The following is a 25790-nucleotide window of genomic DNA, read 5'->3' on the forward strand; positions in this document are numbered from 1 at the left end:
AACGTTAGGTGGCTAAGGGTTCGATTACCAGAAACATTCGTACACTTGAAAAACTTGTCGACAGCCAGTCGAGACCAGGCACCGTAGCACAGTACGTAGACGAAATTATTTGTAACCACGATAAAGCTGTAGCCTTGTGCGAGCGATTGGTCGAGCTCGATCCGGATCGAGCGGAGGACGTTCAATTGTGGCTCAATGTCGAACACGCATTGTCGCGTATCGCTGTGTGATTTTGGAGTTTGTGGGTTTTTTGGGACAGTTTGTACATCAGGTCCCAAGAAAGTTCTGTAGGTTTTCTCTTACACATGTTTTTTAGCAGTAATTTGTACAACTTCCGCCCAGGACTATGTTGGAAAGCTTGAATCTTGTGAAGTTTCTTCAATTATATCAATGTTATGATGATTTATAAACAATGTAATCATCACTTGTGGGAGGAGAGGGTCATCACAGTGTTCGGTAAGTTATTTACTGTGAAATATGTATTAATTCAGTGTAAAAGGGATTTCTAAACAGAGCACATCTTCCTTGTGCATTTCATCATCATGTTTACGGTTCATTTTGGACATCCTCAACTTTGGCAAGGTTTTGCTGCCGTTCTGTACGGGTTTCAGTTAAGTAGATTATTTCTCTACTTCTTAAATATGTTTTAAACCATGTGTAAATTGGTCAGTTATCTATGTTCTGTTCTAAAGACTAAACAAGGGTGAATTGTCACACCAGTCGTGCCAAAAAATTTGCTGTCTTAGTTTGCATGGTTAACACCAGGTGGCGACATCTTACAGGATGTCATTTCGTTTGTAGTTTATTTGATTCACTGAGATCTTTATTCTGTTAACTCTTTCACTGCCAGCCCTATTATTCACAATGTGATCTTATTTCTGTTCCTGAAAAGTTGTTTTCAGTGTATTTTCTCCTTAAAATCGATCACTTCAGGTACTATTACTGTGCATACCTAGCTAAATTAGTGTCTAGTTTCGTCTCTGATGACATTTATTTCGTAAAAATCGCTGTTTTTTTCTAAAAAGGTGTTTTTGTGGTCATTTTGGCTGTTTATTTCGAGGGTACGGTAGGAGGTCATCGTTCACTCGATAACTCTTTTTAAAATGAAATAAAAGCGTTTTAAGATACATGATATGAATTGATATTAATATTCGTTAAGTGGGATTGTCGGTGGACGTTCATTGTTGAACAGTTGTGCTGGAATTACGAAAATATATCGATATCGTTGAGAGTTCATTCATTAGGGGCCTGCTCTCAATTTTCCTTAATGCCTCTAGCACTGGGCAATTGCCACCATCTTGAAAAGCAGTGCCGCGGATGGCTATCGCATCGCCACTACGCATGAGAACACGATGGCTGCCCTGCGCTGCATTGATAGTTCGTAATAAATTCACATAAAAACACACCAGAAGATCTCCGATTTTATTTACAAAGATCATATTTTGTTATTTATTGATAAAACAAGCCATTTTACCACAGCAGGTGACACATATTAGGCCTGAATAAGACTTTAGAATTTGAAGTGGTGGTGACGATGCCGATATCCAAGATGGCGGAATTATACCAGTGGTCAAATCTCATCTAGTTTGGGTAATTGCATCATTATTTCTTTTTGTGATTGGTGATTTGTAAAATTGAGAATGATTGAAAAATCAGTATTTTTTCACCCAAAGGCATGAGTGAACATTTGATAAGTTTATTGTGATTTAATTGGTAATTTGGTCGACATTTTGACAATTATATTTAGCAATATTTCGATAAATGCGGACCTGCTTCTTCCTCTTTTCGCAGTAACGGTGTTTCGATAACTCAGGTCAGTTTCACGGCAAAAATAAGTGGTAGTTTTGAAATTCGAATGTGCATTTATTAATGTAACGATAAAGTACATTTCCGAGAATAATTAGTGAAAGTTTCAGTAGGTGTCGATTTTTGTAAAGTAGTGTATAGGCGATGGATTGGCTCAGCCATGTGCACGTCGTGTAAGCCGTCATGGGATGGGGGATGTACACTACAATGCACGTGATTGATGGTTGAACATTCACTCTCGTTGACAGTGTATTATTGAAATATTTGATTGTGATGATGGTGTATTGTACTAGGCCTTGCATGCTCCCAACGTGTGGCATATTTCACATTGATACTACCAGTATCAATTACAAAAAAATAGATTGTGAGTAACAATACTGATAGGCCTACAAACAATGCTACATGTCATGAGGGTGGGAACGGGGAAGGGGGGGGGTAACTGTTTCGACGTCCCGTTAGGAAAAAAGGCTTATCCCGTTTCCCAATACGCAATTTTAGCCAAATCGTGACGCAAAACACGGCTTGTCTCGAATCCCGCTAAAATAAGGGTGTCTATCGTATCCCGAATCCCGACAGTTATTTTCGGCCCATCCCAGTGTCCCGAAAATACCCGTTCTCCCCCTCATACATAGTAGACCATATTGTCACATTGATGTTTTCTTTCATTACAGTTAGACTTCGAGATCTACATTTTCGACAAAGGCCTGGTGTAATATTACAATACATTGATGAAGGTAATATCAATTTCTTCAAATTTGAAGCATGACGTTAATGGGGTACCAGCACAACTTCATTGACTGCTACGTGGCGCTGGTGGTAACTAAGGTATTGCATCGCTCATATCACTTGAAAAAAACATTTACCCTAGTTACGACCAAAGCTGCTTAGCAGAGGGCGATACCTCATCAGGAGCGCCACAATCATATCATTGGTGTGAAAGCATTTGTATGAAGTTTTTCAGTTCTCAATGTGTTCAAAACCTTAATTGTGAAATTGTGCACTTCGAATTCAAATTTACGTCACTACGTTAGTTTGACATCCATTGATGTCACGGTAATTTCACTGTTATGCTGTGCTGCTTTCAGGTTTAATGACACGAATGAGTACAAGTACATTACATTTTTCGACGAAGGCCTTCTGTAATTTCATACACTTCTTACGGTTAGTATTGTCGATTGATAATTTCGAGTAAAAAAGTTAATTTTGAAAGTGAAAAATATGTTACAATACAATAGACCTGCAAATACCATATACGCAAGTTTTGAACAAATATCACACATATTCCCCAGTTGACTTGTGATGATGTTGATAATGGTGGTGGTGGTGTTATCATGTACATGGCTTCTAACGTAGTAAATGTTTTCTTTTCAGCAACATTCAATAGATTTATTTACTGTATTATCATTTCGACCAAGGCGAATTCGACACTTCAGTTACACAAGGTTAGTAACTTTTGTTCACAAAATCCAAATGGAGGCAAATACAGAACAATCAAACTTAGTCATTCCAGTCAGTTACTGAAGCACAGTGAAAACTGTCGGGAGCAATGCAACTGATGGCATGTCAAACTTCCAGTGACTGTCCCTGTCCATATATTTCAAGACAGTACAAATCTTGTAATCATTTTGTTTATGCAATGTACGTTATTATGTATTATTTCAGCACAATCAAACTTAGTCATTCCAGTCAGTTACTGAAGCACAGCGAAAACTGTCTGAATTAGTGCTGCTGATGGCATGTAATCATCCTGTTTTTTGTGTTCTATTCATGCAATAAATAAATTCAGTATTTTCAAATCATTGGTGCTACAAAACTATTCTCATTATATATTATTCATATTTTATAAAATGCTGTCATGTCAAATTTTGTGTCCTATAAATCATTATGAAGTCGGCATTTTATATACAACTTTTGTACTCCTCCTAAATAAACATACAAATCTTGTTTTATGTAAACTTTGTATATGTGACCCGTCACAGCAAAACCAGGCGCATGTCGCTCTGAGCTTGGCAGGTTGAGACGGACTGTTCTAATCTTTCATTAGCGACACCATTTCTTACCCGAGTGCCTCCTTCATTCATACATCTTGTACTTTAACTCAAGATACCCATCTTTGAATATTTTTAGTATACCAAGTACTACAATGTCAATGTATTGAAGTCATGTTCTTGTAGTGTTATTGGCTTTCTATTATCTTGTCAAAATACCACTTGGTTCTCGCAAAATCTCAATAAAAACAAATGCTATTGCATGTATTGCATATTCTAACTGCTATCCACTGTATCGATTTATCCATCATCTGTACTATTTGTCACAAAAATGTTATATTATGTAAATCATATTTCATTACATAATGCACACTGCCAATTACTGCTGAACCATTCATATGTCATTTAAATAAAAAATTTTCAACTTTTTAAAACCGTCTTATAGTACTGTTCTTGTCACTTAGCTGAACCAATTGCTCTATAGCATGAAATTTCCAGAAATGCCCCAGGGACTGAAAAGTGCTGTTTTAACAGAGAGGTGTCCTAAACTGAGAAGTCGAGTTGAATGGAAACAACCAATTTGGAACCAAAAACTACTGTCCTTATTAAAGAGGTTGTCCTCAATAGAAAGGTGTCCACAAAAAGTAGGTCCACTGTATATGAAAGTACAAACCCTGGTACATGTAGTGACATCATCTCCTCCTCGATGTGGACACCTGCAAATGCAGCGACAATGTCACATCAGTTATTTAATTCATCGTCCTTTGTGCAGATGGCACCACCCATCAAGCATGTTGGTGACGAATAGTGTCGCAGCATTTCGTCACCGAGCTCACACGAAAATGCACTGTCATTCATTCAGCCATAAGTGTAAGACTGTAGGGTTGTTTCCAACCAAAACATGTTCGAAATGTGTCAAGCATTCGGAACACCCAAAGACTGATTAGAGAAGTCAAAATTGAATGGAAACAACCAATTTGGGACCAAAACTAGTGTCCTTATTGGAAAGGTTGTCTTTAATAGAGAGGTGTCTTCTAACGGAGGTTCCACTGTATATAATGTAGGAACCCTGGTTGTGACATTGTCCACTCCTCCAGCTGCACACCACCAAATCCACAACAATGTCACACCAGTTATTTAATTCATCATGCTTATGGTCATTGTACTTTCATCTTATGTAAAATGTAACTTTTTACACGGTTTCAATAAACGATTTGTAATTTGTAATTTGTAAATTATAAATTTCACTAATAATTTGACGCCGCCAATTCCACTGGTCTTCGAAATACGTAAGCTACACTGTTGACGACTATGACACTCCTCACAAACCACATTGTGAATCAGACGCCGATAGGCTTGTTTTAAAGTTATTCCCCCATCTTGCCAGCATTTTTGCCATTTTTACCACTTTTTCGTAGCAGGTGATGGGGGCCCTCTTTGGCGCCCTCGGCCACGTGCAGCTTGATTCCCACCTGCAGCAGACTGCGCCCCCTGCCCACCATCACCTGAGTCATTGTCCCTTCTACTTATAGCATTACCCCCAACCCCCTGGTCATTATCACCATCAGAATAAGGAAGAGACTAGAGAAGCAGGTCCAGGACAGATTGCCGCGAAAATTTATAAATAGCTTGGAAAACACCATGTTGACGTCTTCACGGAATTACCATATCTCCCGCCTTTTCAGTTGCAATATTCTTCGAAGTTCGAAAGTTGTGCTACTCTATACCGAGCATTATTTGCGCATTTTACTGGAAAATGCTTGGAATAAAAAAACTTTATTTTTAGCTCAGCTGACAAAGTCAGCGGAGCTATAGTCAAATAGCTATTCGATTGGTGTCCGTCCTTCCACCCATCCTTCCATCATGCCATCTGTAGACAAAGTTGGGCATTTTGTAATCATACAACCGAGGCACTTCAAATCTAGTCTTGCTTATAAACACCGCAGAAAATGTTGCTTACGGAAACAAATTTGGGCGATTCGACTCAAATTCAGCTCCCCAGGGGGCAAAATGCGTAAATGAAAAACGATTTTTTGACGCTCTATTCCAGCAGATAAAAGCTTGAAATAAAGTTGAAAAGGTCTTCATAATACAGAAGTTTTGATATAAAATAGATTAGTGTCGATTTATATCACCAGTTGGCGGTAGTGAGCAAAACTGTTGTTTGACCCCGGATGACCCCGCTTTAAATTTCCCGCCGTGGTTACCTGGAGTACTATCGTCAAGAAAATGGCGGTGACATTTTTATTTCTACCGGAGCGATGATTTTGTAAGTGACGAATTTTCTTTTTTTAGCCTTTACGGAAACGTATTTTGGTACGAAACTTCACACGTTTATAGAAAAGATCAACGAGAATGTGTTCAAATGCCCTCATAACGATGAGTTCAACATAATTTGGTCAAAACAACCTTCGAATGGAGTCAACTTTCTTTGCGAAATTGAAGCGACGACCTCATTATTTATCGTAATTTATGCAGATCTGAGTCCAGCTGATGGGTGATGTTCTGATTTGTGTTCAAACTATTGGAAACTTCGGAAATTAGTTCTATTAGTTCTACTATTCTGCAGGAGTATATTATAGCCATTGATGTTGACAGCTAAAAGCACGAAAACTTTGTTTATTTATAAAACTGTATCGAGTGTTATCGAATCGAATGGATATGTCGATCGTCGGGGCGGATTGATATGTGGTTGTGCGTCCAATGCGATTAGGTCATTGAGTTAGTTTGAGAAAGATCATGATCATGAAGATGCGTGTTGTGTTATCATAACCGGAATATAATTTGAAGTTATTATTGGTGTTGTCATTGCCATTTTTTGCATGGAATGATAGTTCGAGAGCTCTCATCGACGTATTCAGCATTGACGGAAAGTAGGTCCGGATTTGGCAACACGCCAGCTGTCGCACATGTTCAACATGTTCACGAATTTGCGCAGGTAAGAGTGATGTTAGAAGATTTTATCTCGATGTAACTTTGATTTTCTGCCAGCCATTGGCCATAAGAACTCTTATGTGACGAAGTAGATTGTAGTATGAATCCCATAGTATTGTAACGTAGCGATGTGGTGCCGTTTGAGGCCTAATATATCCCGTAAATTTAGGTCGCCGAGGACGATGTTGACAACGAAACGATCATCTTGGCAATGCCTAAAAATGGGGTGGCCGATTTTTCTGCACGTCTCGGCAATTTTGGAACGAATCTTGCCTTTTACGTTTATTTTTTTCCCTGTCATTGGCCGTGACTTCTGTTAGTTTAAAAGTCACATCGTAGTATGAATTCCACAGTTGCGTTACGCAGCAGGTGCAGCAATATGCTCCATCTAATAGTGGCTTGCAACTTGGGCCTATTTTGTGTAGAAAATTTGGGCTGTCATAGTCATGTCAGTGGCTGTGGCTGTGCTCAGCTGTTAGTATTGGCCGTGACTTCTGTTATTTTAAAAGTCACATCGTAGTATGAATTCCACAGTTGCGTTACGCAGCAGGTGCAGCAATATGCTCCATCTTAGTGGCTTGCAACTTGGGCCTATTTTGTGTAGAACATTTCAGCTGTCGTAGTCATGTCAGTGGCTGTGGCTGTGCTCAGCTGTAAGCGTTACCATTTGGAGTCGCTGTGCCATAGTGAATTAAAATCTGTAGTTATTTATTAGAATGTTTAAGTAAGTGATGAAACTCCCAAGGTAATAATCGAGGACTAGAGATATAAAGTGCATGCCTCCTACAGTACGGTAAGCAATGAATGATTGAAGTGTCGTCGATTAATTTGGAATATGCTGAATAAGTGCAAGGATTCCTGTCCGGCATTCCATTTGTGAAGCCATTTACTGATTTAGGTCTCGATGTTTACCTTTCTCTGGTTGGGAGTTTCATCACTACCTTCACTATGGTTGTGCAGTACACAAATTTTCGAATGGAATAGAATGCTGGGACTAGCTGGGAAGATTCAAGGACACCCCACACCCTATTTGATAGTACCTCATCATCAAGTCTACATTGACATTTAGGACATCCAGTGTTGTCAATAATGGACCAGTTACAGCCACTCTGGGTTTGTTGATTATAAACAAATTCTTTGTCCCCAGGTAAACATTGATCATGGACTAAATGTCCTACATGACTTTGATTCCAGGCCTGGTCATGTAACATGCTGGTTATTAATTTCAAACAGGCCTTGTGTCCAGGTAGGAAATGAAATTCAACCATTCCAGCATTGTACATGTTGTTGTTACACTTCTACCTGAAGACAAGGCTTTGTAAACAAGAGGTCCATTTTCAGGAGGTTACTTCTACACCACTCACTCATCTTTAAGCCCAGCTCTTGGCTCGCATCATGTGGGCACGGTTGGCTGTTGAGTGTTATGGTTCAGTTTGTGAGATGGCCTAATTTAATGAGGTTGCACTATTTTTTGGTAAATCAGCCCACATGACTGACCTTTTAGGAAATTAAGTGTGCCCTTCGAAGGTTACATCTCTTTGTGGATTTGCTTCCATAGATGCCTTGTTCAGCATATCACCTGATGAAGCACAGACTGTATCCGGTGGTGTACCTAGCTAAGTCCTGAATAGGGGAAAATCTATAGTCTGTTTGATAATACTATTTCACCCATCGATGTCGGCCTTCTTTATTTGGTGTTAATTTCCCTGCTCTTTCTTTACAGATTTACTGTTGTTGGCAAGAGAAGTTCTCGGCACATTTCAAGTCCAGTAAAGCACTTGCTGTTCCCACATCAGAGAGAGTAAGGTGTGCTTACTCATCTTGCTGCTTTCCATTCCCGGAGAGCATTATCAAATATCTGCCGCAAGGCACCAAATATCTGCCGCAAGGCACCAAATACCTGCCGCAAGGCACCGAATACCTGCCGCAAGGCACCGAATACCTGCCGCAAGGCACCGAATACCTGCCGCAAGGCACCGAATATCTGCCGCAAGGCACCGAATATCTGCCGCAAGGCATCGAATATCTGCCGCAAGGCACCGAATATCTGCCGCAAGGCACAGAATACCTGTCGCAAGGCACCGAATACCTGCCGCAAGGCACCGAATACCTGCCGCAAGGCACCGAATACCTGCCGCAAGGCACCGAATACCTGCCGCAAGGCACCGAATACCTGCCGCAAGGCACCGAATACCTGCCGCAAGGCACCGAATACCTGCCGCAAGGCACCAAATACCTGCCGCAAGGCACAAAATACCTGCCGCAAGGCACAAAATACCTGCCGCAAGGCACCGAATTATTGCCGCAAGGCAACGAATTGCTGCCGCAAGGCATCGAATACCTGCTGCATAGCAACAAATACCTGCATTGAAGTACCAAATACGTGCCTCAAGGTATATTGCTGCACAAATAGACCAGCTGCAAGGCAGGCAACAAATACTTCCCACAGAACTTCATTTGCTTTACTGGACTTCGAAAACTTGCTGTATTGAAAATAATGGGTAACGATCTTGTTCAATATAGGTCAGTGGTTGGCCAGTTTTCTCCAACTGCTAATGCATTGAGTCAGCCAGTGCAAACAACTGCATGTAGATCTTGTCCATTTCGCCGAAATCATTGTAATTTTGATGTTTTTACATGTAGTTCATGGAAAGACGATTGTTCAGAAAAATATTGGATTAAAAAACAAGATGAAGATGACTTCAGAACTGTATGGTACTTCAACTCAATCTGGCTAGTTTAGATCTATATGCATAATACGAAAATGTTCTTTCAAAAAGATCATCAGCTAAATAACAAAAATAATTTAGATGTTTTAAATCAGGAAATTGATTCTAAGTCTGAAAAATGGTTTGCCAAAATAATGAAAACTTATGAAGCCAAAAAGAACCAGAACACTTGTCATGTAATGAACACTCACACAAGTTCATCACTTGACCCTTCCATGGAAAGTAATTGCATAACGTCATTCTGGCATTACAACCATGTCATTTTTGAATTGTCATTAGTGTTATTCTTTGTCTTGACTATGGGGTATGAAGTGTACACCTCCAATGTTCTGAAATTGAGTAATGATATTGAAACAAATCCTGGCCCAGTTGATCATGTTGTTGACTCTCTTATAAGAAAAGTTGTCCAAGGTTCATATCACCAAGGTAATGAACGATACTCTGAAACTTCCATGGGTAGACAGTGTGTCACTAATGCTGCATCATCTCTTTTATATTCTGTCATTATTTCACCAGCACACTGGCAATCACAAGACCTTGATGACATTTTAAATGAAGGAGATTTATGGTACAGAGAAGTAAAATTGACCAAACCGTCCTTGAATTACTTGGCCATTGATGAACTGCCAGCTTACCATTCATGTTTTAATGAAAATTTCAGAATCAAACGAGTTGGAGTATCATATAATTATTCTTATTGTGATGCAAATTCCCAAGCTCTACCTGCTGAACAATTCCTTGCAAACATGTTGTCTGAATATGGTGCTATTGTGATAGTAGCATCTCAAGCAGCAGCCTTTACTGTTATCCATATTGATGAGAGATATTATTTATTCGATTCACATAGTAGAGATAAACATGGTAAGCCATCACCTGATGGGTTTTCTCTTCTACTCTCATTCTCAGATTTGAACAAGTTAGGTGCCTATTTAAAACAGTATATTGGAATTATTATTGATTGCATATTTGAAGCAACATTTTTCGAAGTATGTATAGTATCAAAGAGAACTTTGAAACGTGGCCTAGAGAAGTCAACAACAACAAAATCAACAACAAATGCGTTAATTGATGATTATTTAGATGATCAGGCTAAACAACAAAAACGAAAGCATGATAAAAAAGTGTGTATACAGTTCAAAAGAAGAATAGAACAATTTCGGCAAAATGAGTGTGAACAACAAAAGTTGTTTAAAAAGAAGGCAAGGTTGATTAAAAGTAAGCAAAATCAAATTTTAGAAATTGAAAGTAGGTCTAAGCAAAAAAGCAAACTCGATGATTCTAAAAGACAAAAGATTCAAGAAATTAAGAGGCTATCAAAACAGAAAGCCAGACTTGATGATTCTAAAAGACAGAAAATTCAAGAAATTGAAAGAAAATCAAAAGAAAAAGCGGGACTTATTGATTCTAAAAGAGAGAAGGTTCAAGAAATTGAAAGAAAATTGAAACAGAAAGCCAGACTTGATGATTCTAAAAGACAGAAGGTTCTAGCAATTGAAAAAAGGTCAAAACAGAAAGCCAGACTTGATGATTCTAAAAGACAGAAGGTTCAAGAAATTGAAAAGAGAAGAAAGCATAAAGCCAGGCTTGATAGTTGTAAAAGAGGACATGTTCAAAACCTTGAGAAGAAATTAAAACGAAAGGCACGCCTTGATCAACCTACAAAAAATTCTGAAAATGAAAGAGATGTGCTTCGCAAGAAGAGAAAGCGTGACAGTGTGTCTTACAGAGAAATCGAACATCTGCAAAAACGTGTCAGATACATAAAAAACAAATCTAATGAACAAAATGTCCAAACCCTACAAAATTGTCAACTTGTTCCTGAATTAAGTAATGATCTCTCTTCCTATCAAAAGAAGAAATATGGCGCAACATTAAAAGACAATATTGATCTATTTTTTGAATCGACTGCCAGTGGTCCTATTTACATCTGCAGCTTGCTGTCACCAAACATGGTTTCGACATTCAGTAAAATCCTCTGAATCCTGGCCTAAGCACTTTGACTCTGATTTCATTGAAAGTCTTTTGACAGAAAAAACATCTGTAGATGGGAAACGGTGGCTTTGTAATACATGCATAGATTCTTTAAAATCTGGTAAAGTCCCAAAACTAGCTGTTGCAAATGGAATGAAATTTCCAGCCACACCACCTGAATTACATAATCTATTTCAACTTGAAGAGCGATTGATTGCTTTGAGAATACCATTCATGCAAATACGACAGTTACCAAGAGGCTCACAATTATCCATGAAAGGATCAGTAGTCAACGTTCCAACAGATGTGGAAACTACAGTCAATTCACTTCCAAGAACATTTGATAAAACATGCACAATTCCAATAAAATTAAAACGAAAGCTATCCTATACACATGCGGTGACTACACAGAATGTACGTCCCGCTGTAATCATAACTGCACTGCATTATCTGATGAACAATAGTGAATTATATAAAAATGCCAATTTGACAGTGAATGATGGGTGGCTTCAAAGTTTCCCTGCTGAAGTTGTAGAACTTGAAGTTGAGAGTCCAGTTTTTGACACTAACGATAATCCAGACAGTTTCATTGATGTTGACACGCTTGTTAAAGAATTTGAAGAAGCTGAACAATATAACCCTGATGATCATTTTGAAGAAATCCAAGATGATCCAGCAGGCAATCTTGATACTTTACTAGATGAACCTGAAATATCCAATACCTATGTACAGTGGAACCCCGGTAACACGACCACTCATGGGACCGTGGTCGTGTTACCGGGGTGGTCGCGTTACCGGGGTTGGGAATCCCCAGACGAAATACATGATTATTTTTCCCGCCAAAATTGCCGACTGCATGGCGTGTGTACGCTGTACTACCATAGCAACGCTGCCTGATTGAGATGATGCACGCTCCAAAGTTTTGTTATCATGCCTCGCAAGAACAGTTCGTCAATAAAATTACATGTTACATTCTCAGAATGAGTTAGAAAAGGTAATTTTGTAACTCATTTTATCCACAAAGTTTCATTATCTGCCCGACGTGACGCATTTGCGGGCAATTTGGTGAATCATCCTCCATGTACCCGACTGTTTGTGACGATTGAAGTAAACTTGTCGTATGATTCCACGTGAATGATGAGTTGAGTAATGCTACAGTTTTAATCAAATCTATTTTCAGTCAAAATATTTAAAGAAATATAAAATGATACTGTAGTAAATCAACCAAGTTCTCCATATCATAAAACAGTGTGGTCTTCAAACTACCCGCCGTTTATTATACGTTCATATGCAAATCACGCAAATCACATGATTTTGCTGCTGCTGAGTGCGCATGTCTGGTACTGAACTGGCTCAGTGATGAAAACAAACCATGAAAACGTTAGAAAAAGAAAGTTTATTTATTCATTTACACTTATACAATTGATCATACCTGCAAAATCACATTGTATTTTTTGTTTTCATATGTATTCCCATGGCCATTGTCCCCGTCTCAACAAAGCTTGGCAGCGAGGTGCTAATTACTATGCCGCGGTCGCGACCGATTACGGTAATTAGGCCTGGTGGTCGGGTTAGCGGGGTTGATTTTCAGTTTGGGACCGGCCAAGCCAGTGGTCGCGGTCGGGGTACCGGGGTGGTCGTCTTAGCGGGGGTCTCTTAATGGTAATTAGAGAGGAAACCATTCGGGACCGGAGAATCGTGGTCGCGTTAGCGGGGTGGTCGCGTTACCGGGGTGGTCGCCAACCGGGGTTCCACTGTATATTCATTTGCACCAGGTGAAAATCAGAGGCCACTTGGCTTGTTCCAAGATAAAGATTCTGAATACCTCTGCTTTCCATGTATATTTATTGGACAGAGACGCCCAGATAGTAAAGAACGTAAAGTTCCTGTTCATTATAGTGACATATGTAAATGGGAACTCAGAGCTGCATATAGAAGAGTGGCTAAATCAGTGCCAAACCTTTTCTACAAAATGAAAAAGCTGCAAATCAAGCAAATTTCAGATAAAGTTCAACTGGCTATGCGACGATGTAAAACACAAGGTAAAACTTATCACGCTAGTGATTTACTGAATGCTACTGTTGTAAATGAAATAACCAGATTAGATGAAGGATACCGAATCTTCAGAACTATAAGAAGTTCGCCACCATATTTTGAAGCTAAAAAAAAGGAACTCTTTGCACTGATAAGACAATTGGGTTTACCCACTTGGTTTATATCACTATCTGCTGCTGAAACAAGATGGATTGACCTTCTTCGTACTCTGGGGAATTTGTTGGATAACAAAACCTATTCAGACAATGAAATACTTGATTTCAATTGGACCAAAAAGTGCGACTTGGTTAAATCAGATCCTGTTACTTGTGTGAGATTCTTTGATCATCGAATCCATAGTTTTCTTCACACTGTATTGTTAAGTCCTCATATTCCCATTGGCAAATTAACAGATTACTTCTACCGTGTAGAAATGCAACAAAGAGGAAGCCCACACATTCATATGCTAATGTGGATTGCAAATGCACCGCAATTTGATATAGACTCTGATGAAGATCTAGTCAAATTCATAGACCAATACGTAACGTGTTCACTTTCTCATACATCTGATGTAGCCTTCATTCAACTCCAACTACATAAGCACAGTATGACATGTCGAAAAAATGGAAAAGCAATTTGTCGCTTCAACTTTCCTCTGCCACCAATGCCTGCCACAAAAATCTTGCGCCCATTTGAAATAGAACCAGAGGACATTGCTAAACACAAATCAAATTACACCAAAATAACCGCTGAATTAAACGCAATGGGAGATGGTTCAGATATATCCTTCAATGAATTTCTAGAGAAATTAGAATTATCCGAGGATGAATATTATTCTGCTCTCAGGACATCAATCAATGGACCCAAAGTCTTTTTGAAACGAGAGCCATCAGAAATCCGAGTAAATGCCTACATGAAATCATTAGTAAATGTTTGGAAAGCCAATCATGATATCCAGTTTGTTTTGGATGCATTTGCTTGTGCAACATATATAGTGTCCTATGTCAGCAAATCAGCTCGTGGCATGAGTAATTTATTACACAACGCTTGTACAGAAGCAAGAAATGGAAACAACAATTTACGCCAGCAAGTTCGACAAATTGGAAACAAATTTCTGAATGCGTGTGAAATATCTGCTCAAGAATCTGCTTATCTCGTCATGCAGTTACCCCTAACTAAAGCAACACGTGATGTTATATTCCTTCCAACAGCACAACCTGATGATCGTACTTTTTTAATCAAGAGTACCGCTGAATTAGAAAAACTTCCTCCAAATTCAACTGATATCAAAGTGGGTAATATAATATCAAGATATAGTACTCGACCAAAACAGTTGGAAAATTGGTGTTTAGCAGATTATGCCTCAAAACTCAATATTACTTATCCAAAACAAAATTATGACCCATTCGAAGATAATTTAGACGATATTGATGAAGACTTGATTAACCCGACACTGAAAATTTGCAAGCTGATAATGATCAAAATGAAGTAAACTTCACTACAAACAGTGGTGTAGTCTATAAATTGAAAAAGAACCCAAAAGTCATTAGATATGTGCGATACAATGTAAACACTGATCCTGAAAACTGTTACCGAGAAAGAATTCTTCTCTTCATGCCGTGGAGAAATGAAACCTCAGATTTACTTGGTGGCCATAGCACACATTATGCCCATTATAATGCCAATAAATCCATAATCGATATCAAAAGAAAGCAATATGAACACATGGCTGACATCCTTGATGAAGCTGCAAAAAGAGCTGAAACTGAATCACAATTGTTTGATGGCATTGCACCAGGCAACATGCACACAGAAACTCAAGATGCTGATCAAACAGTTCATGATTGTCCAGAATTAGCTTTCTTCAATCCTGCAAACAGTGAACAAATGAGAACTTACGATATAGGGGTTGACATTGGACTTCATCCTCAAAAAGAATCACACCACTTTGATAAACTACCAGGTAGAATATCTGATGAAGAATACCACAAATTGGTGAGAGATTTAAATAGGAAACAGCGTGACATCTTCAAACATGTATTGAAACATATTAAAACGTCATCTAAACAATTACACTTATTTGTCACAGGTGGTGCTGGTGTAGGCAAAAGTGTTACTATTAAAGCTATTCATCAAAGTCTACTCCGTTGTTTATCTACGAATGCAGGCGATGACCCTGAACATTGTCGTGTTCTACTAACTGCTCCAACTAGAACGGCAGCATACAATATTCGTGGCACCACCCTGCACACAGCTTTCCATATTTTACCAAACCAAGGCTTGAAATACACTAAGTTACCAAATAATCAGAGTGAAAAATACATAACATATTACAGAAATCTATCTGTTCTCATCATTGATGAAATCAGTATGGTCGGGCGAAATATGTTCCAATTCCTATCTCTTAGATTACAAGAACTAAAAGGTAATAAAGAGCAATTTGGTGGCATTCATGTCATTACTTTCGGAGATCTGTACCAACTGCAACCAGTTATGGACAAGTGGATTTTCTCAGATCAAGCCAAAAGAGAAAAGGTTGATTATAGAGATTTAGCAACCAATTTGTGGACTGGTGAACAATTCGATACTAGTAATGATAATGAACCAAATCAGACCTATTCTAATAACGCTGAAAATGAAAGTGAATGCCATTTCGAGATGTTTGAACTAACCGAAATTATGCGCCAAAAAACTGACATGGATTTTGCACAACTGCTCAATCGTTTAAGAGAAGGCAAACACACAAAAGATGACATTGAAACATTAAACTCGAGAGTAATTTCCAAAGATGATCCTAATTATCCGAAAAATGCATTACACTTGTACTGTACAAGAGCTAATGTATCAACACACAACCAATTCATCTTTGATCACGTATCATCTGAAAAAATCATTGTCAAACCTGTTGACACAGTAATAAGTGATTTTAGTGATCAAGTCAAACAAACCATTATTGAACGTATTCCTGATGACCCTTCTGTAACAGCTGGCCTAGTAAATGAACTGTCAGTAGCAGTTGGCTTGCCTTACATGATCACATGCAATGTAAATATTAGTGATGGGTTGACTAATGGAACCATGTGTGAAATGAAAAGAATCCAATATATGAATAATTTTGAGCGACCTGCAATTCTTTGGGTATTGTTCCAAGATCCAGAAGTTGGAAAAACTATACGATCTACTTACAAATCATTCTTTTCAACTGATACCCCAAGAGACTGGACTCCCATTTTCGCCGTAAAACGCACATTTTACCGTGGCAAGAGCTACACACCGGTTACAAGGACTCAATTTCCATTAACAATTGGAGCCTCAAAAACTATCTGGAAAGCACAAGGTTATTCCCTAAAAGAAGTCATTGTTGACATGACTTCACGTAGAAAAATCAACCATGTACACTATGTTGCGTTGAGCAGAGTTACAAATATCAATGGCTTATTCATTTTGAATTTACAAGAAGACAAAATAGGTACTGACTCAGTTGTTACCGAAGAAATGGATAGACTCGGACACGAATCTCACTTAAAGTTCAATTACACCATACCGTCAGTACTTGGAACAAGACTATCTGAAATTAATATTCCACAATACAAGATCCTTAAATCTTCATATGAATGATATATCTGCTGATCACCATATGATGGCTGCAGACATACTACTTGTAGCAGAATCTCGTCTTGTTGCCACAGACACCAATGATACTTTTGACATCCCAAACTTTCATCTCTTTCAAAATGATCAACTTAATACAACTACTGCAAGAAGACCACCACATGGTTTGGCTATATATATATCAGCTCCTCTTTCTCAGTTCTGTACAGTTCAACATGTATCAACTCCAAACTTCAAAGCCACCTGCATTTCTTTGTCAAAATCCATGCTCTTCCTCCAAATCATCTGCTTGTACAAGTCGCCTTCATGTTCACTTACAGAATTGTGTGCAAAGCTTCAAACAATTGCATCAGAAATAGATCTTACAAAACCTTTACTTGTCGTTGGTGATTTCAACTTTGACATTTGGAATGGCAAAAATAAATCACATTTGCAAAAAGTTTCTAATATATTAGGATGTAAACAATTCATCAACGAAATTACAACTGATTATGATTCACAAATTGACATGGTCTTTTACAATCAAACCAATCTTATTACATCAACAATAGAATCAACATGGTCAGACCATAAAATAGTACTTATAGGCCTTCCAAATATTCAATAGTAATATAATAATTTACAAGAAAATAATAATTCAGAAGAGGAAGGTGGACTGGGAGGATGGGGGGGGGGGAAGGTGGACCAAATTAGGACAGGTCAACAGTGACTGCCTTTTAAAAAATCAGGCGAGTGTTTTTTTGCACACCTGAAATTGTTTAGGTGGACTCCAAGAAGCTTGTAACTCACTGGTATTACATGTTTTTAAGTGCTCAGTTGTTGATGTCAGGTAGACAATTTTTTCCCTCCTCAATTGATTTTAGCCTCTTAATGGTGGACAAACTCAAATGAGTGCCTGAAAACAAAGTCACTGCAGTCTGGATCACTCATGTTCCATCAGAACAGACTACTGTACTAATGTAATTTTCAAACCTAACCTTGAGTCTCTACAGTTAAAATACAATGTATAAATATTATAACAGAAAAATGTATAAATATTATAACCGATCTATAATGAGTGGGGAAGAACCGAAAAAAAAACCTCATGGACCAAAATCAAATTATTAAAACAATACTCCTTATCCTCCATCCACCAGCTGTAAAAAAAAAACATTTCAATACAATAATACAAAATCCATGATAAACATTCCAAATAAAATTATCAAGTACCATAATTATCCAGTACCATAGTTGTCCACCGCCTGCAGCTACAACAAAATTACTACTGGAGCTGCAACTTGAACATAATGGCAAAATAGAAGGGGGGGGGGTGGGTAGAGGGGTTGGGCGTGACAAAATTCAATTAAACACTTGGACATTTAATTCTTATGAATACAACACTAATGGATATCAATTCAGAATAAGGCACTATCAGGATTCAAAGGATCTACTACAAAAACATTAGAATTTAATTTTTGCGAGTGATGGACATCAATTCAAATCATGGGATATCAGGATTCAAAACGATGAACTACAAAAACATTAACATTATCAATCTCGTGGACTTATTGACACAATATCATGGACTTATGGACACAATACTTTCATAGCAGGCATTGGTGGCAGAGAAAAGTTTACTGGAACAAAGAATAACGTGAAAGTGCAAAAATCATGTAATTATTGAAAATGTTCAAGACCTTTCCTTTTCAGCCATTAGACTTTATAACTTCTTCCTTCAGGTTTAATCAACTATCTTACAAAGAAGCTTTGTTGCACAACTTAAACTCCACACAAAGAGAATTTCCTGTTTCTTACAACATTATTTCCTCTCATTTTAGATATCTCCAAATCTTCATCATGGCATCATCTAATGATGGTAAACGAAAACGATACGATGACCATCCCAAAGTAAACGAAGAAGTTTTCATTCATAATACAAGCCCCATAAAGACTAGTCGTTCAAATAAAGACTATTTCAATGCTGTGGCACAAACCAATAAGAATTCTTATATGGACATTGTCTGTTTCCAACCAAAACTACATAACCAATTCCGGAAAGCAGAAGAACAAAAGTAAGTTTCTACTCCACTCCTAAAATTGCCATCTTGCTAGTTGATCTATCACAAATCCAACTAAGTGATTGCATCTCTCTTTCAACGTGCACAATCTCATACTATTAGAAACTACATGTGCAGTAAAACCTACACCTAAATTGTCAAAATGTCTGTTAAACAACTGTCATGACACAAATCAGTCAGGGTCCGAGTAAATTGCTGCCATCATTTAGTACATGAAACACCCAAGGGCCATTGTGCTCAAACTATGCACATTTGGTGCTTAGGAATTCATCCTGCAATAAGAAACATGGCATTCTGGACTGTGCAATGCAGTAAGAAAAAGCTTAACATGAACTGCCTTCCAAACAAAAGTCCAAGCAAAACTTGGAAACAAACAATTTAACATTGTCATGACTAGATAACTTATACAGTCTCTCCTTTTCGTTTCAGAAGCCCAGTAAAGCTCACGAATGCAAGTCTCACAAAGAGTCTGAAAGACGATTCCCTAAAGAATCTAAGGCCATTCAACATAAATTACTTGTTTATCATCACCGCCCGCCCCGACATTTAGGTCCCGTGCCGATTATTTTGATATTCGATATATCAAATATCAAGGTACCGTCCGCTCCAAGTTGTGCCCTCAACTTCCAACTCAGATTCAAACAACCTACTGCCCTAATTTTACCTGACCCGGTGGCCTGTTGATAATTGATATCCATTTCCCCGTTCTGGCCATCACACATGTGGTATTAGCTACGACTAAACAAATCCAGAGACGCAGCATGCAGCCAGCCGATGCTGAAAAAATGTCTCAATACCTCAGTACAGGTGACACCAGTCTCGCTCAACGGCAATGAATTATTTTCATTCAAAGTGAATTGTCAGCACACAAAAGAATTATTGACTCAGTGAGACTACACTCGGGGAGATTTTGGAACCAATACTTTCTCAACCTCATACCTGCGTGGGCAAATGCGTATAGGCCTACCAGTTATTTTTATATTGCCGATGAGCCTGGAATCGAGATGAATAAACGCATGTGTTTTTATTTCTTGTTCAACGCATGAATGTTTGACCAAAGCTTACACACTATGTGGTGTATGAGGAGAATGTTTTCAATGGGCGAGACTTGGGGCCATGCTGCTTGCTGTCACTTTGCATGCTTGTGTCAGATATACATGGATTTGTACGGTACATACATGTAAAATGTCAGGGGAATAAATTATCAGCAGATCATGGTGACCAGGATATAAAAAAGAAACAGCTGTTGATGTCCATACAAGTTTTGTAATTAAACTTTAATTTGTATTCTCCTGTCCTTATTTTATCTATCCATTTTGGAATTTGATCACTGTATACATTTTTAGGCCTCCCTGACACATCTGTTGTACTGATTATAACTTGACATGGCTTATACATACATTTGTAATATGTCAGTCCAAAAATTATCAAATATCGAATATCAAAGCCCCTACCAATGGAATACATTGCCAAGTTCATGACCGAAAAATATCAAATACCAAATATCAAAGGCCCTCCCCATCAAACATTGGCGCCAAACAAAATATCAAATATCAATATCAAAGGGCCTCCCCTCCAAATATCGTGAGGTGGAGTGATGATAAACAAGTAATTTATTTTGAATGGCCTAATGATTACATACGATACCCGAATGTCAATCGAAAACCACACCCTAAACTTCAAACCAAAGCGTCCAAAATTACAAACTACGCCATCCATCCAACTGAACGAATTGAGTGACCAGAAGATTTCTAGCAAAGTAAGTGCTGGATGTCTGTATCATTATCAAGTAAAATAAAAAAATAAACACTAATTGTGACCACAATTACACATGTACTGTAAAGTCCTTCATCATGTAAAAGCAGGTAAAATTGCTAAATCAGTGAATTATTAAAAACAAGGAATTCCAGCTGCAACACTAATATGACACTCCATATTCAGACTTGACCATAAAACTATTCAAAAATCAACATGTAAATGCTCGAAACTAACATCCTTTATATGATATATTTCAGGTGAATGTCACAGCCACCACAGTACAAGTCATTAAGGAAACCTTCCCTAAAGAAGTTCGGGGACAAGAACTGGACCTGAAAGTTATCCAAATTGCAGATGCCACAGATTCAGCTCACCTCAGCTTGTGGGAACAGTTAATCCCACTCACTGAACTGAACAAAACCTATGAATTCAAGGAATTGAGAGTGTGGGAATTTGAAAATCAAAAAGTACTTTCAACCACAACTGACACAACAATTGAGGAACGCCCTCCAATCACAGGCATTGTTGATAGTAAAGACAAATAGGAACAAAACAGCGATTTGCAAACAATAACAAGGCCGTCGATTGATCAAGTCTGCGTCACATTGAAAAAAACCTGTATGACGTGCAAGCACGTTGTACCATCTGCAATGGCGGAACATCACACAGTAAAATGCACTAATTGCAATATGCGTCAACTGACAACAAAATTGCGCCAAAATATAAGGGCTAAATTGCTCTTGACAACTGAAGACAAAGTTCGCATAACAGTTACTGCCACTGATCACCTCATGATCGAATTCTTGGAAAAAGAAGGACTTGCCATAACAAAAGACATCAAATCAGATGACATCGAGGAATATATTTTGAATTTGGAATCAATCGCGTCGGTCACCTACAACACTGATAAGGTTGTTGTCAAATTCTGAATACAAGTAATGTATTGGAAGTAATCTACGACATTTTATTGTCCTCAACACATCGTAATAGTATAGTGTAACATCTTGTACTCAATTTTATCACATATTGTGCCGCATCAACAATCTCATCCTCTTAGTAATATGAATCGCATTTCTGTTACCCTTTTTGTAAATGTATTGTGTTTGTTCCTACCATCTCCATTCAGTCCTAATCTTCATTTCTACATTTTGTTAACTTTCAAATACCAGTCAAGTGTTCAAATAATCATAAACATTTCATCATCATGAAGCCATTGAATATTGTAATTCGTATATTGTGTCAAATGAGTAACCTTGCATCATGGCTACTATGCATTACATTCTGTTATCATATATGTTTATACGTCTCTTTTGTCTGTTCTCGCCATCTTTACTTAGTCATAATCATTAAGATATTGTAATTCGTATATTACAATCATCACCAATGTGATGTAATTCTTGTGATCATTTCTTGTCATATTATTTCATGTTGGACAACTAGAATTTCATTCATATTATTCATATTATTTCATGGCCAAAAAACAGTAGTTTGCTTACATTTATCTTCAAAATAAAAATATTGTAATCATTGTTTTAACGTTTTACGCTCAAAATCTTGGATAAATGTTGTAATCAGGTTTTGTAACATTTTATGCTCTATTAATCAGCATTCCATGAATATCAGAATACTTCCCTGTATGTTTGTACTTTTTTGAATATTTTTCTAGTCTGTTCATTCATTTGTGTTGGTAACAAGTGATTTCAATTTCATATTTAGCTCACCTCTTAGCTGAGGTGAGCTTATCCCATACCGTGGGGTCCGTCGTCGTCGTCGTCCGTCGTCATCCGTCGTCCGTTAGCAGGGCACGTTTCGTAACTGTTAGAGCTATTGAGTTGAAACTTGGTACACATGTACCCTTATGTAATGACACCTTGGAGACCAAGTTTCGGTCCGATTCGCTTCATGGTTTGGCCACCAGGGGGCCAAACGTTAAAAGTGAAAATATGCAATATCTCCCTTAATAGTAGTCGGGAAATTTTGAAAAAAATATGGTAGGTACTTCTAGCAAAGGTGCATCATATATCCTCCGGGTTTTTGATTTGCCCTCCTTTTCAAGGTCACAGAGGTCAAATAGTGTAAATTGGCTGTTAGGATGTAACGATGGCATGTTCTAAACTGCAATGACTATTGATCCCAAATTTGGTACACATTTACCCCTTAGTCAGGTAATCCCAGGGACCGAAGTTTGGTCCAATATGATTCACCACTTGACCACCAGGGGGCAAAATCCAAAAACCTTAAAAATGTGATTATTCCTTAACTTCTTGCCCGATTGCCACCAATTTGATATCATGGATACATCTAACCACCATACAGCATATGTCACACAGGTTTTTAATTTGACCTTCTTGTCAAGGTCACAGAGGTCAAATGGCGTAAATTGGCCGTCAGGCCGTAACTATGGCACGTTTCTTAACTGCAATGACTATTGATCACAAATTAAGTACACATGTACCCCTTGGTCAGGTGGTCTCAGGTACCGAAGTTTGGTGCGATCTTATTTGCCGTTTGGCCTCCAGGGAGGGGGCCAAATCCTAAATTCTTCAAAATGCCATTATTCCTAGTATTACTTGCCCGATTGGCACCAATTTTATATCATAGGTACATCTAATTCTAACAACCATTCAATGTGTCACCCGGGTCTTCTTTGATTTGACCTACTTTTCAAGGTCACAGAGGTCGAATGTACTGTAAATTGGCCATTTTGGGGAAATTGTAATTGCTTGGACCTACATCAAACCTAACACTACATGACACAATACCATGCTCTTTATCCATCTTTCCTCCACATGAGGTGAGCACAATGGCCCTGGCCATTTCATTACATTAAAATCACTTGTGACCAAGCCAAACAAACCACATGTATAGAAAGTTTATGCAGATTGTTTTCTGCAGCACCATCTCAATTCCCTTGCTTGGTGATTCCAGGAAATGTGCAACAGAAGTTAGACCATGAAAATGTTAAAAAGGATCTTGAAAGCAAAACTTCCATCTCATTCATGATTGTTTATCTTCGTCAATAGTAGGTCTGTTCCTAATGCAATAGGTCTTAGATTTTAATAATTTCATAATAATGCATATTCATAATTTCCTCCTGGAGTCACCAGGCAACTGACTTAACATGGTGCTACAGCCAACACTGTACAATCACTTTCCATTTTGACATCTTGTAATAATCTTTGCCAAATCAGTGATTCTTATATAATTTACTCCATGATTGCAATCAGCCTTTGTTAAATTCCAATCGCCTGCAGGTCAGGTCAATCTTTTACCAATAAAGTTAATTTTCTTAAGCACCTCTTTATCTTACTTCTTCACATACAGGGCATCCCAAACACTTTGCTAAATCCACTAACCCCCCATTTCAAGTTGGTATTGCACCAGACCCAAGCTCAACGGTACAACGATCATGTAAGTGTCCAAATACCTTTTCCGGACATACTAGTATGAGGACTTCAACTTTGATACCAGAAGGAAAACCAATCCTGTCTGTGTGTCACTGTGACATAGATCCTGGCTCTATTGGAAATGTTGCACTCCACTGCATTACTTCATGTGATGTCATTTACATCTTTCACAGATGACAAATTGAAACATCCATGGTTATTGTAACTATATAGTCCTTACCAAATCTATCTAAAAGTATCAGTAAAACTGCTAAACTATGAATTGTATCTGCTTACTCAACTGAGCGCCAGGCCCTTGGGCCTCTTGTTGTATTCTTGATATAATATTCGCGTAGAATATCTTTCGTTACGAAAGAAGGGAAATAGCATGCATTTGTATTCAATGTATCAAGGAATTCTGAATTTCTTTATCTGATACTTGTTTGTTGTTACAAAACAAAACTTTTTTACTCCAAAAGTTTTTCCGTAAATATGACCATTACGGCTGCATGGGCACATACTAGCACCACTGTCGGACTTCAAAATTCCAGCACTGCACTTGCTTGTGACGTCATCACAGTGTTTCCAAAGCTATTTATAAGTTTCCCGAAGTATTTTAAAATTTTCGCGGCAATCTGTCCTGGACCTGCTTCTCTAGTGTCTTCCCAGAATCAGGCTGATCACGCAAATTGATCTCAAATTGGTCTATCTTCACCAATTCACCTGACTCGAAATACCCACTTCCTGGGGACGAGACTGAACCGAATGCTTCCGAGAACACTTCCGAAGACATAGAGGGAGGTTTAAATCAATGTAGAATCAATAGTTTGGTTTACTTTTTGATGGGTAGATGGAAACACCGAGATAACGTTTTGAAACGTTATTGGCAATTTAGCGACCTATTTTCAATAACGTTTTAAAACATTATTGGCAGTGAAGGAGTTAAACAGTCAGTTGGCTGCGCCCCCATTTCCGCGTAATTCTCTCTGCGCTATGACGTCACTGCATATAATTACGAGCTCATTATCGCGTACATTTAGGCGTGAAAAATATGAAGTCGGAAATCGATCCTAAACTTGCCAAAATCTTTCTGAATGACATGTAAACTGAAGATATTATTCTAGATGAAACATTAATTAGTAGTTTCATTAGGAAAAAAGTGTAAAAAGTCCTGAGGTTTGCTGTTTACGTGACTTTGAACAGCGGTCGTCGCCCGAAAATTTGCAATTTTTTCACGTAATTTTGTTGAATAAATGCACGTAACTCATCAAAAACATCACGCGTGCTCGGAAGTAACGACTGATATTTATTGTTATATGTATCTTTTACTGAATAAAACGATAGTAAAAATGATTATTTCCGTCGCACGGCTGGAAAATACGTTTAAATTGCCTCTGATTTTTGTCAGAAAATGTTGCAGCCGGATTTAGGTTCCGACCACACCCGAAGTTGAGCCGAAGAGGCCCGAACACTAGGATCGCCACCATCGCTACAAAACGTGTTCTAGAATACTGA

The 25790-nt window shown here is 38.2% G+C and overlaps 1 long non-coding RNA gene across 4 annotated transcripts; it reads left to right on the forward strand.

Moving 5' to 3' along the window:
- The first annotated feature begins 1033 nt into the window (after positions 1 to 1033).
- Positions 1034 to 24182, forward strand: LOC135485744 (uncharacterized). 4 transcript variants are annotated; one of them, XR_010446623.1, is made up of 6 exons: positions 1038 to 2540; positions 2892 to 2967; positions 3178 to 3248; positions 18892 to 19125; positions 19561 to 20890; positions 21147 to 24182. It is a non-coding gene; the product is annotated as an uncharacterized LOC135485744 (long non-coding RNA). The 4 variants fall into 4 exon arrangements; XR_010446622.1 differs by lacking the exons at positions 18892 to 19125; positions 19561 to 20890; positions 21147 to 24182 and having other exon boundaries at positions 1034 to 1915; positions 2478 to 2540; positions 3178 to 4456; XR_010446621.1 differs by lacking the exons at positions 18892 to 19125; positions 19561 to 20890; positions 21147 to 24182 and having other exon boundaries at positions 1037 to 1813; positions 2478 to 2540; positions 3178 to 4455.
- The last annotated feature ends 1608 nt before the right edge of the window (positions 24183 to 25790 follow it).

The sequence above is a fragment of the Lineus longissimus genome, chromosome 3 (assembly GCF_910592395.1).
Source record: "Lineus longissimus chromosome 3, tnLinLong1.2, whole genome shotgun sequence".
Classification (NCBI taxonomy): domain Eukaryota; kingdom Metazoa; phylum Nemertea; class Pilidiophora; order Heteronemertea; family Lineidae; genus Lineus; species Lineus longissimus.